The sequence below is a fragment of the Myotis davidii genome, unplaced genomic scaffold (genome assembly GCF_000327345.1).
Source record: "Myotis davidii unplaced genomic scaffold, ASM32734v1 scaffold1546, whole genome shotgun sequence".
Classification (NCBI taxonomy): domain Eukaryota; kingdom Metazoa; phylum Chordata; class Mammalia; order Chiroptera; family Vespertilionidae; genus Myotis; species Myotis davidii.
The window spans coordinates 235,944-243,816 of NW_006297575.1; the positions used below are offsets into that span (position 1 = coordinate 235,944).

At 38.7% G+C, this 7,873-nt stretch overlaps 1 pseudogene; it reads left to right on the top strand.

The window, feature by feature from the left end:
* The first annotated feature begins 711 nt into the window (after positions 1–711).
* Positions 712–1,252, top strand: LOC102774331 (annotated as a pseudogene).
* The last annotated feature ends 6,621 nt before the right edge of the window (positions 1,253–7,873 follow it).

Consider the following 7,873-nt stretch of genomic DNA (forward strand, 5'->3'; position numbering starts at 1 on the left):
CCAGGCCTCCAGCAATTACTTAAATACAGGTTTTCTTAACCTAGCATAGTTTTCCAAGGAGTTTCTGCTCATCTGTTTCTCCTCTGTTAAGTTATAATTCTTAGTATTACCTTTGTTTCTGTTCAATTTTGGAGACAGTGGTTTGCCTTGTGACCTCCTTTCTCTTCTAAATCTAAACAGAGTTGTTGATTTTTCAGTTTGTTCTGTTCTCTGCTTAATATTAGTACAGACTGGTGATTTGTAATCTCCTTATACCACCAGTTTTGTTCTCTATTTCCATTTTATTACTTTTGGTAGATTAAAAAATTGATACACATTTTATGCAACCATAAAAAGTTTAAATTCAATTTTATATTTAGGTATAGAGTCTATTTGAATACAGATTACCAACTATATCAGTAAATTTAAAGTTCTAATAATTACTGTGTTTAAAATTTCCTTATGGTGTCTTTCCTCACCCTCACTTTACTCAGAGTTTCCTACTAGAGTCTAACCTCCCACTAAGTTAGGAAAAAACGTATAATTGTTATGACAGAGGAAGCCACTTCCCTCATAGTATTCTCTCACTTTATTCATTCTATTTTTATTATTTTCTTGGTCATTCTTTCTAGAAATATCTGAGGTGTTATATACAACAAGTAGTCCACCAGTGTTAGTTGATACTATAGGGAAGGAAAGAAAGACATTTGCTGGCTCCTTCCTGTACAGCCTCTCTCTTTCGCTCAGGCCCATGGCGCCAGCAGGATGGGCAAGTATCATGGTCTTTGTACTGCCTGGAAGTTCTGAAGCCACCAGCTATATCAGAAGCAGCATGATAAACATTACCAGAAGGCCCATTTGGTCAGGGCCCTGAAGGCCAACCCTTTTGGAGGTGCTTCCCATTCAAAGGGAATTGTGCTGGGAAAAGTAGGGGTTAAAGCCTAACAGTCAAATTCTGCTATCAGGAGGTATGTCAGGGTCCAGCTGATCAAGAATGGCCAAAATAAAAATAAAAATAAAAATAAAAAAATCACAGCCTTTGAACCCAATGATGGTTATTTGAATTTTACTGAGGAAAATGACGATGTTCTAGTTGCTGGATTTGGTTGCAAAGGTCTTGCTGTTGGTGACATTCCTGAAGTTAGCTGTAAGGTTGTCAAAGTAGCCAATGTGTCTCTTTTGGCCTTATACAAAGGCAAGAAGGATAGACCAAGGTCATAAGTTTTGATGGTGAAATCACAGTAGTAATACATTTTCATATGCCTAAAAAAAAGGACATTTGCTGTCCTTGGGGGCTTCACAGGCTGTTCTATAACTACAAGGAACACAAACATAAGAAAGACTATCTATGCTCTTAAATTGCTACACATTAGTTGGGATGAAGTTGGGAGTAGAGCTATAAGGTGGGGATGGAAGGGAGATAAGTGAAAAATATCTAAAATAAAAATCAGGATTTGACAATTGCATTAAAATAGGTACAGGGGTGTGGGAACAATTGAATAAAGAATCACATCTAATTAGAAAGATCAGAAGAGGTTTCTTTAAACAGGTGGTGAGAGAGAATGGTAGAATTTTAAAATGTAGAATCCAGGGTAGATACAGAAGGCATTTCAGAAAAATGGAGTAAAAAATCATGAATGAATCAAAAGCATGAGCCAGTAAGCATCCCAGAATGCCTGTGGAGTGATAATTTGTAGATAACCTAGCAGATTAGACAAATAAAAGCCTAAGAAAGGTAATTTGAAACAAAATGATGAAAGTCTTTGATGCAAAGTTGAGCAATTTCAAGTTAATGTGATAGTTAGCTGAGGAGGAGCAATAGATATTTTTTAAATAGGAAAATGAAATATATCAAGCCTGACTTAAAGAAGAAATTTCTGATAGAACAGTAGGGTAATTTGGACTTGAAAAGGCTGGAGAGATGAAAATGAGAGAAGAAGGTCTTATAAAAGCTCAAGATGGAGTTAATGAAGCCTGAACTTAAGCAGTGGCAGAGGAAATAGAAAAAAAAATGGATAAAAGGTATCCCATGGAAACTAAAATTAATACAATTCAGCAACTGGTTGGCCATAGAGAATAGGAGAGAGGGAGGAATCAAAAATTATATATAGATTTCAGGCCTGAATAGGACTGATGGAATAAATTAAATGTCAGGAAAATAAATTATCTTGAGCAAGAAAATGAGGAGTTCAACTCTAAAACCTTTAAATGTATAGTGTCAGTGAGATGGAAATATCAGTGAAGCAGTCAGGTTTACAGGTCTCCTATTCTAAAGGGATATTAGGGCTGAAGATATGGATTTAAGGGTCATTTACATAGAAGTGATAGTTGAATCTATGATGTAGATGAATTTACTAAGGGATGGATTTTAAAGAAAAAATCACCGGAAGGCCGTGAACAGAATCTTAAGGAATATACTAAAGTAACTGGAACTGGTGTAAAGGCAAAAGTGATTAGGAGAAAACTATAAGTAGCTATATAACTCATAGGATGGACCTTCAAAATAAATTGTATGAGAAGAATTTGGGGAAATAATTCAGATATAACTAGATGCCTCTAACAAACTTGTGGGCTCTTTTAGCATAAGTCTTTTGGCAAGAAGGTTTAAAAATTCTGTGCTTGACCTGGTACCAAACCTTAGTTAATTTAGTAAAGGACAATCTAGGAAAAACAATTTGTCCATAGCATGGACCTTGAAAGATGGTAGAATTTAGGCTATTTGACTTTGGGTGGTAGGGGCATAATGCAATATACACATAATGCATCATAGAAATATACATTTGAAAAATATGTAATCTTATTAACCAACTAGAGGCCCGATGCACAAAATTTGTGCAAGGGGCTTGGCCCTTGCAGCTGCAGCAACTAGCCTCAGCACTCGTAGTCACGGGGGCTGCCTTGGCCCTCACAGTCCTGGCTTCATTCGGAAGGTCGTCCAGAAGTACGTTCAGAAGGTCGTTCAGCTGTGATGTATAATTATCATATTACGTTTTTATTATTATAGATGTTAACCCAAACATTTTAATTACAAAAAATGGAATCTCTAGAGCCAAAGTATGTGAATTTGAATCCCTGCCCTGCCACTCACTAGCTGTGTGGTTTGATGCAAGTATCTTAAGCTCTCAGTGCCTCAGTATCTTCAAAACATAATTGAGAAAAATAATACTACAACATAAGTTTCTTGTAATCTTTAAGCAGTTAAAATATAGTAAGTATATAGAATAGTTTTTGAGTCTATTATTTATTATGTTTAGTCTACTGGCTCATCTCCAGTTGGAGTTTCTGAGACCTGTGGAGGGATGTGTCACTAAATATTCTTGAATATATGGAAGCATAAGGACAGTTTTTTAGCATTCATTTAGAAATTGTAAAATAAAGAAAAATGAATTACTCTGCATCAGACTGTCAAGAAATGCTTTCAGGTTTGGCATCAGGAAGAGATAACTATGTACAAAGTAGATCAAAGAAAAATAATACAGTATCCTGAAAAGCAGCCACAAATCAGTGGCAACAATCTGACCTACTATATCAGAGTAATGCCTGCTACACTAGGCAGAGCAGCAGCCATTAAAATTAGAGTACCTGTCAGAAAGAATATATGCACTCCTATGATCATAGTAGCACAATTTACAATTGCTAAGATTTGGAAGCAGCCTAAGTGCCCATCAGCAGATGAGTTGATTAAAAAGAACTGTGGTACAGCTACACAATGGAATACTACACTGCTGTACAAAAGAAGAAATTCTTACCATTTGCAACAGCGTGGATGGAACTGGAGAGCATTATGCTAGGTGAAATAAGCCAGTCAGAGAAAGATAAGTATCACATGATCTCATTCATATGTGGAATCTGCTGAACAAAATAAACTGATGGCAAAAATAGACCCAGAGACATAGAAGCATGGAACAGACTGCTGGACCTCAGAGGGAAGGCAGGGGAGGATAGGTGGGGGTGAGATAAACAAATGAACTTGCAACCGAATGGACGACCAAACAGGCTGAGTGTGGCGACCAGGCCGGCAGGGGGGTTAGTGAGTGATGACCAAATGACTGAAGAGCTGGCTGTGTGGAGTGACCAGGAGGGCAGGGAGCACAGTTGGTGGCAACCAGACTGGAAGGGGGGCAGTGAGGGGCGACCAGGCCAGCGGAGGGGTGGGCAGTTGGGGGTGACCAGGCCGGCAGTGGGGGTCAGTGGGGGGTGGGCCGGCAGTGGGGGTCATGAGAGGCAACCAAGATGGCAGGGGGGGCAGTGAGAGGTGACCATGCTGGCTGGGGACAGTTAGGGGTGACCAGGCCATAAGGCAGAGGTGGTTAGTAGTGATCAGGCAGGCAGGCAGGCAGGTGAGCAGTTAGGAGCCAGCAGTCCCAGATTGTGATTAGGATGACCAGGGGATCGGGCCTAAACCAACAGTCAGACATCCCCTGAGAGGTCCTGGATTAGAAAGGGTGCAGGATGGGCTGAGGGGACCCCCCTGCCCCATGCATGAATTTTGTGCACTGGGCCTCTAATAAGCATACAATACATTTTTATATATTTTTATTTGTGTGTTAAACTGACATTCTAACAAACAATATCCAATTTACTCATATTTTGGGGTTGCTTATAATTTTGACCAAGCCATGAACTTCAGTTTAATCATTCATTATTTTTTATTGTTAACACTATTATAGATGTCCAGCATTTCCCCCACCCTTTGTTTACCTCCACAAAGTCCTTGAAACCCCTCCCCTGGTCTTCACTACTCCGTTGTCTGTGTCCATGGGCTATGTATATATGTTCTTTAGTTATCCACTTTCTTTTATCCAATCCCCCAAGGCACTCCCCTCTGACCTCTGTCAGCTGTTCCATGTATCCGTGACTCTTGTTCTATTTTGTTTGTCAGTTTATTTTGTTCATTAGGTACCACATATGAGATTATATGGTATTTGCTTTTCTCTGACTGGCTTATTTTGCTTAGCAAAACAATCTCCAGGTCAATCTAAGCTGTAACAAAGAAAACTTCCTTCTTTTTTACAGCTGCACAGTATTCCATTGTGTAAATGTACCACAGTTTTTTTATTCACTCATCGGCTAACAGGCACTTGGGGCTATTTCAAAATCTTAGCTATTATAAATTGTGCTACTATGAATACAGGGATACATATATTCTTTCTGACGGGTGTTTGGGAATTCTTAGGATATATTCCCAGAAGTGGAATTTCAGTTCAAAATGCATTTCTATTTTTAATTTTTTGAGGAAACTCCATATTGTTTATCATACTAGCTGCACCAGTCTGCATTCCCACCAGCAGTGAATTAGTGTTATCTTTTCTCAACGTCCTCACCAGCACTTGTTGTTTGTTGACTGTTTTATGATAGCCATTCTGACATGTGTGAGGTGAAACCTCACTGTGGTTTTAATTTGCATCTCTCAGATGATTAGTGACTTTGAGCATTTTTGCATATGTGTCTTGAATTTCTGTATATCCTCTTTGGAGAAATGTCTACTCAGGTCTTCTGACCATTTTTTAATTGAATTGTTTGTCTTCCTCGTTTTGAGTTGTATAAGTTCTTTATATAATTTTAAAATTAACCCTTTATCAGATGTATCATTGGCAAATATGTTCTCCCATACACTGGGTTCCTCTTTCATTGTGTTGATGGTTTCTTTTGCTGAACAAAAAGTTTTTTCTTTTGATGTAGTCCCATTTGTTTACTTTTTCATTTGTTTCCCTTGCCCTATGAGATATATCAGTAAATATATTGCTACTCACGAGGAATATGATTTTATTTCCTATGTGTTCTTCTAGGATTTTTATGGTTTTGAAAGGAATTTTAGGAATAAAATAGGTATGTTTAGGGAGTTTTAGGAATAAAGAGGGTTCATGGGGGAGGAATGCATAGGTGAGTGCTTGGAACTCTTTCATTGTGTTGATGGTTTCTTTTGCTGAACAAAAAGTTTTTTCTTTTGATGTAGTCCCATTTGTTTACTTTTTCATTTGTTTCCCTTGCCCTATGAGATATATCAGTAAATATATTGCTACTCACGAGGAATATGATTTTATTTCCTATGTGTTCTTCTAGGATTTTTATGGTTTTGAAAGGAATTTTAGGAATAAAATAGGTATGTTTAGGGAGTTTTAGGAATAAAGAGGGTTCATGGGGGAGGAATGCATAGGTGAGTGCTTGGAACCACCAGAAAAGAGCTGGCTGTGTGGAGTGACCAGGAGGGCAGGGAGCACAGTTGGTGGCAACCAGACTGGAAGGGGGGCAGTGAGGGGCGACCAGGCCAGCGGAGGGGTGGGCAGTTGGGGGTGACCAGGCCGGCAGTGAGTGCTTGGAACCACCAGAAAACATACATTCACACAGAATAGAAAGGTGCCATAGGATAAGGGGAGAAGAAGACATACATTCACAGAGGATAAAGAAAAGTCATAGAGTATGGGGAAGAAAGAAACATACTTCACAGAGGATAGAGAAATGTCGACAGATGCTGGAAGGAGGGAAACATGGTCACAGGAGATAGAAGGATGTTACAAGATAATGGGGAGAGCAAACAGGAGGCACCACTTTGATTTGGGGCTTTGAAGCTGATATTCTGCAAAAAGAGTGACCAATTAGAAAATCACAGGGTCATAAAATGGGGAAAGGGAACAATTAGAATGGAGCATGAAGAGACAAAGAAGACAGCATTTATAAACCTTAGATAAAGAGGCTGGGTGGGTTACCCCCTTGGAAATCTCTCCCTATGTGGGAGTCTGTATTTGCTTCCAATAAATTTCCACGCTTTTACTAACAAGTCCATGAATTTTATTCTTCAAACTTCTTGAGGCAAGAACCTGAAGGGGGAGATCCACTCCCCACACCCCATGTCTCAGTTTCACTATTTATATTTAAGTCTTTAATCCACTTTGAATTGATTCTTATGTATGAGTTAATCATTTTTTCCCCATGATCCTTCTTGGATATTTAACCCTTTGTACATGTTTTCAGCCTTAGCTGTTTTTATTAATTACATAGTTTTCTAGTGACTCCAATATATAGGTCTTCAAAAGAGACTATGATTGGTTCAGTTAATCCCTATTTTATCAGAATTGTTCATGTTTTGTAATCTCATAGGCTCCTGGTAAATTTAGGGACTGGCTTGTGATGGTCAAGTGTCAATTTGTAATCTAATCCACCGTAGCTGAGTTTGGCTGTGGGGAAGTATGAAGTTAGATGCCATGTGAACAGAAAATAATTAAGAAAAAATCAGAAGTAATTTCCCTTATCAGGATTTGGCTTTGATCAAGTGAACATATATATGCCCTAGATAAATTAACAAAGATATACCCAATCTGTTTATGAAACGATTCTCAGTTCTGTCTTTTTCTTTTCATTCTGATTACCAGTGTCTTAGTTTACATATTATTTTATTTATTTATGTATGCATGTATGTATGTGTGTATGTATGTATATATGTATTTATATTGTTTAAAGTATTACATGCCTCCTTTTTCCCGGATTAACTCCCCCCGGCCACTCCCACCCATGATGGCAAGCCCGCACCTTCCCAGTGCCTGTGCCCATTGATCATACTAATATGCATACATACAAGTCCTTTGGTTGATCGCTAACCTCACCCCCTCCCCTGCCTTCTACCTGAGATTCGATGGTCTGCTCAGTGCCACCTTGTCCCTGGATCCATTTTTGTTCATCAGTTTATGTTTATCTTCATATCCTACATCCATGCTGTTGCAAATGGTAAAAGCTCCTTCTTTTTTATAGCAGCATAGTATTCCATTGTGTAGATGTACCACTGGCTTTTAATCCACTCATCTGCTGATGGGCACCTTAGCTGTTTCCAAATCTTAGCTATTGTAAATTGTGCTGCTATAAACATAGGTGTGATATATCCTTTCCGATTGGTGTTTCT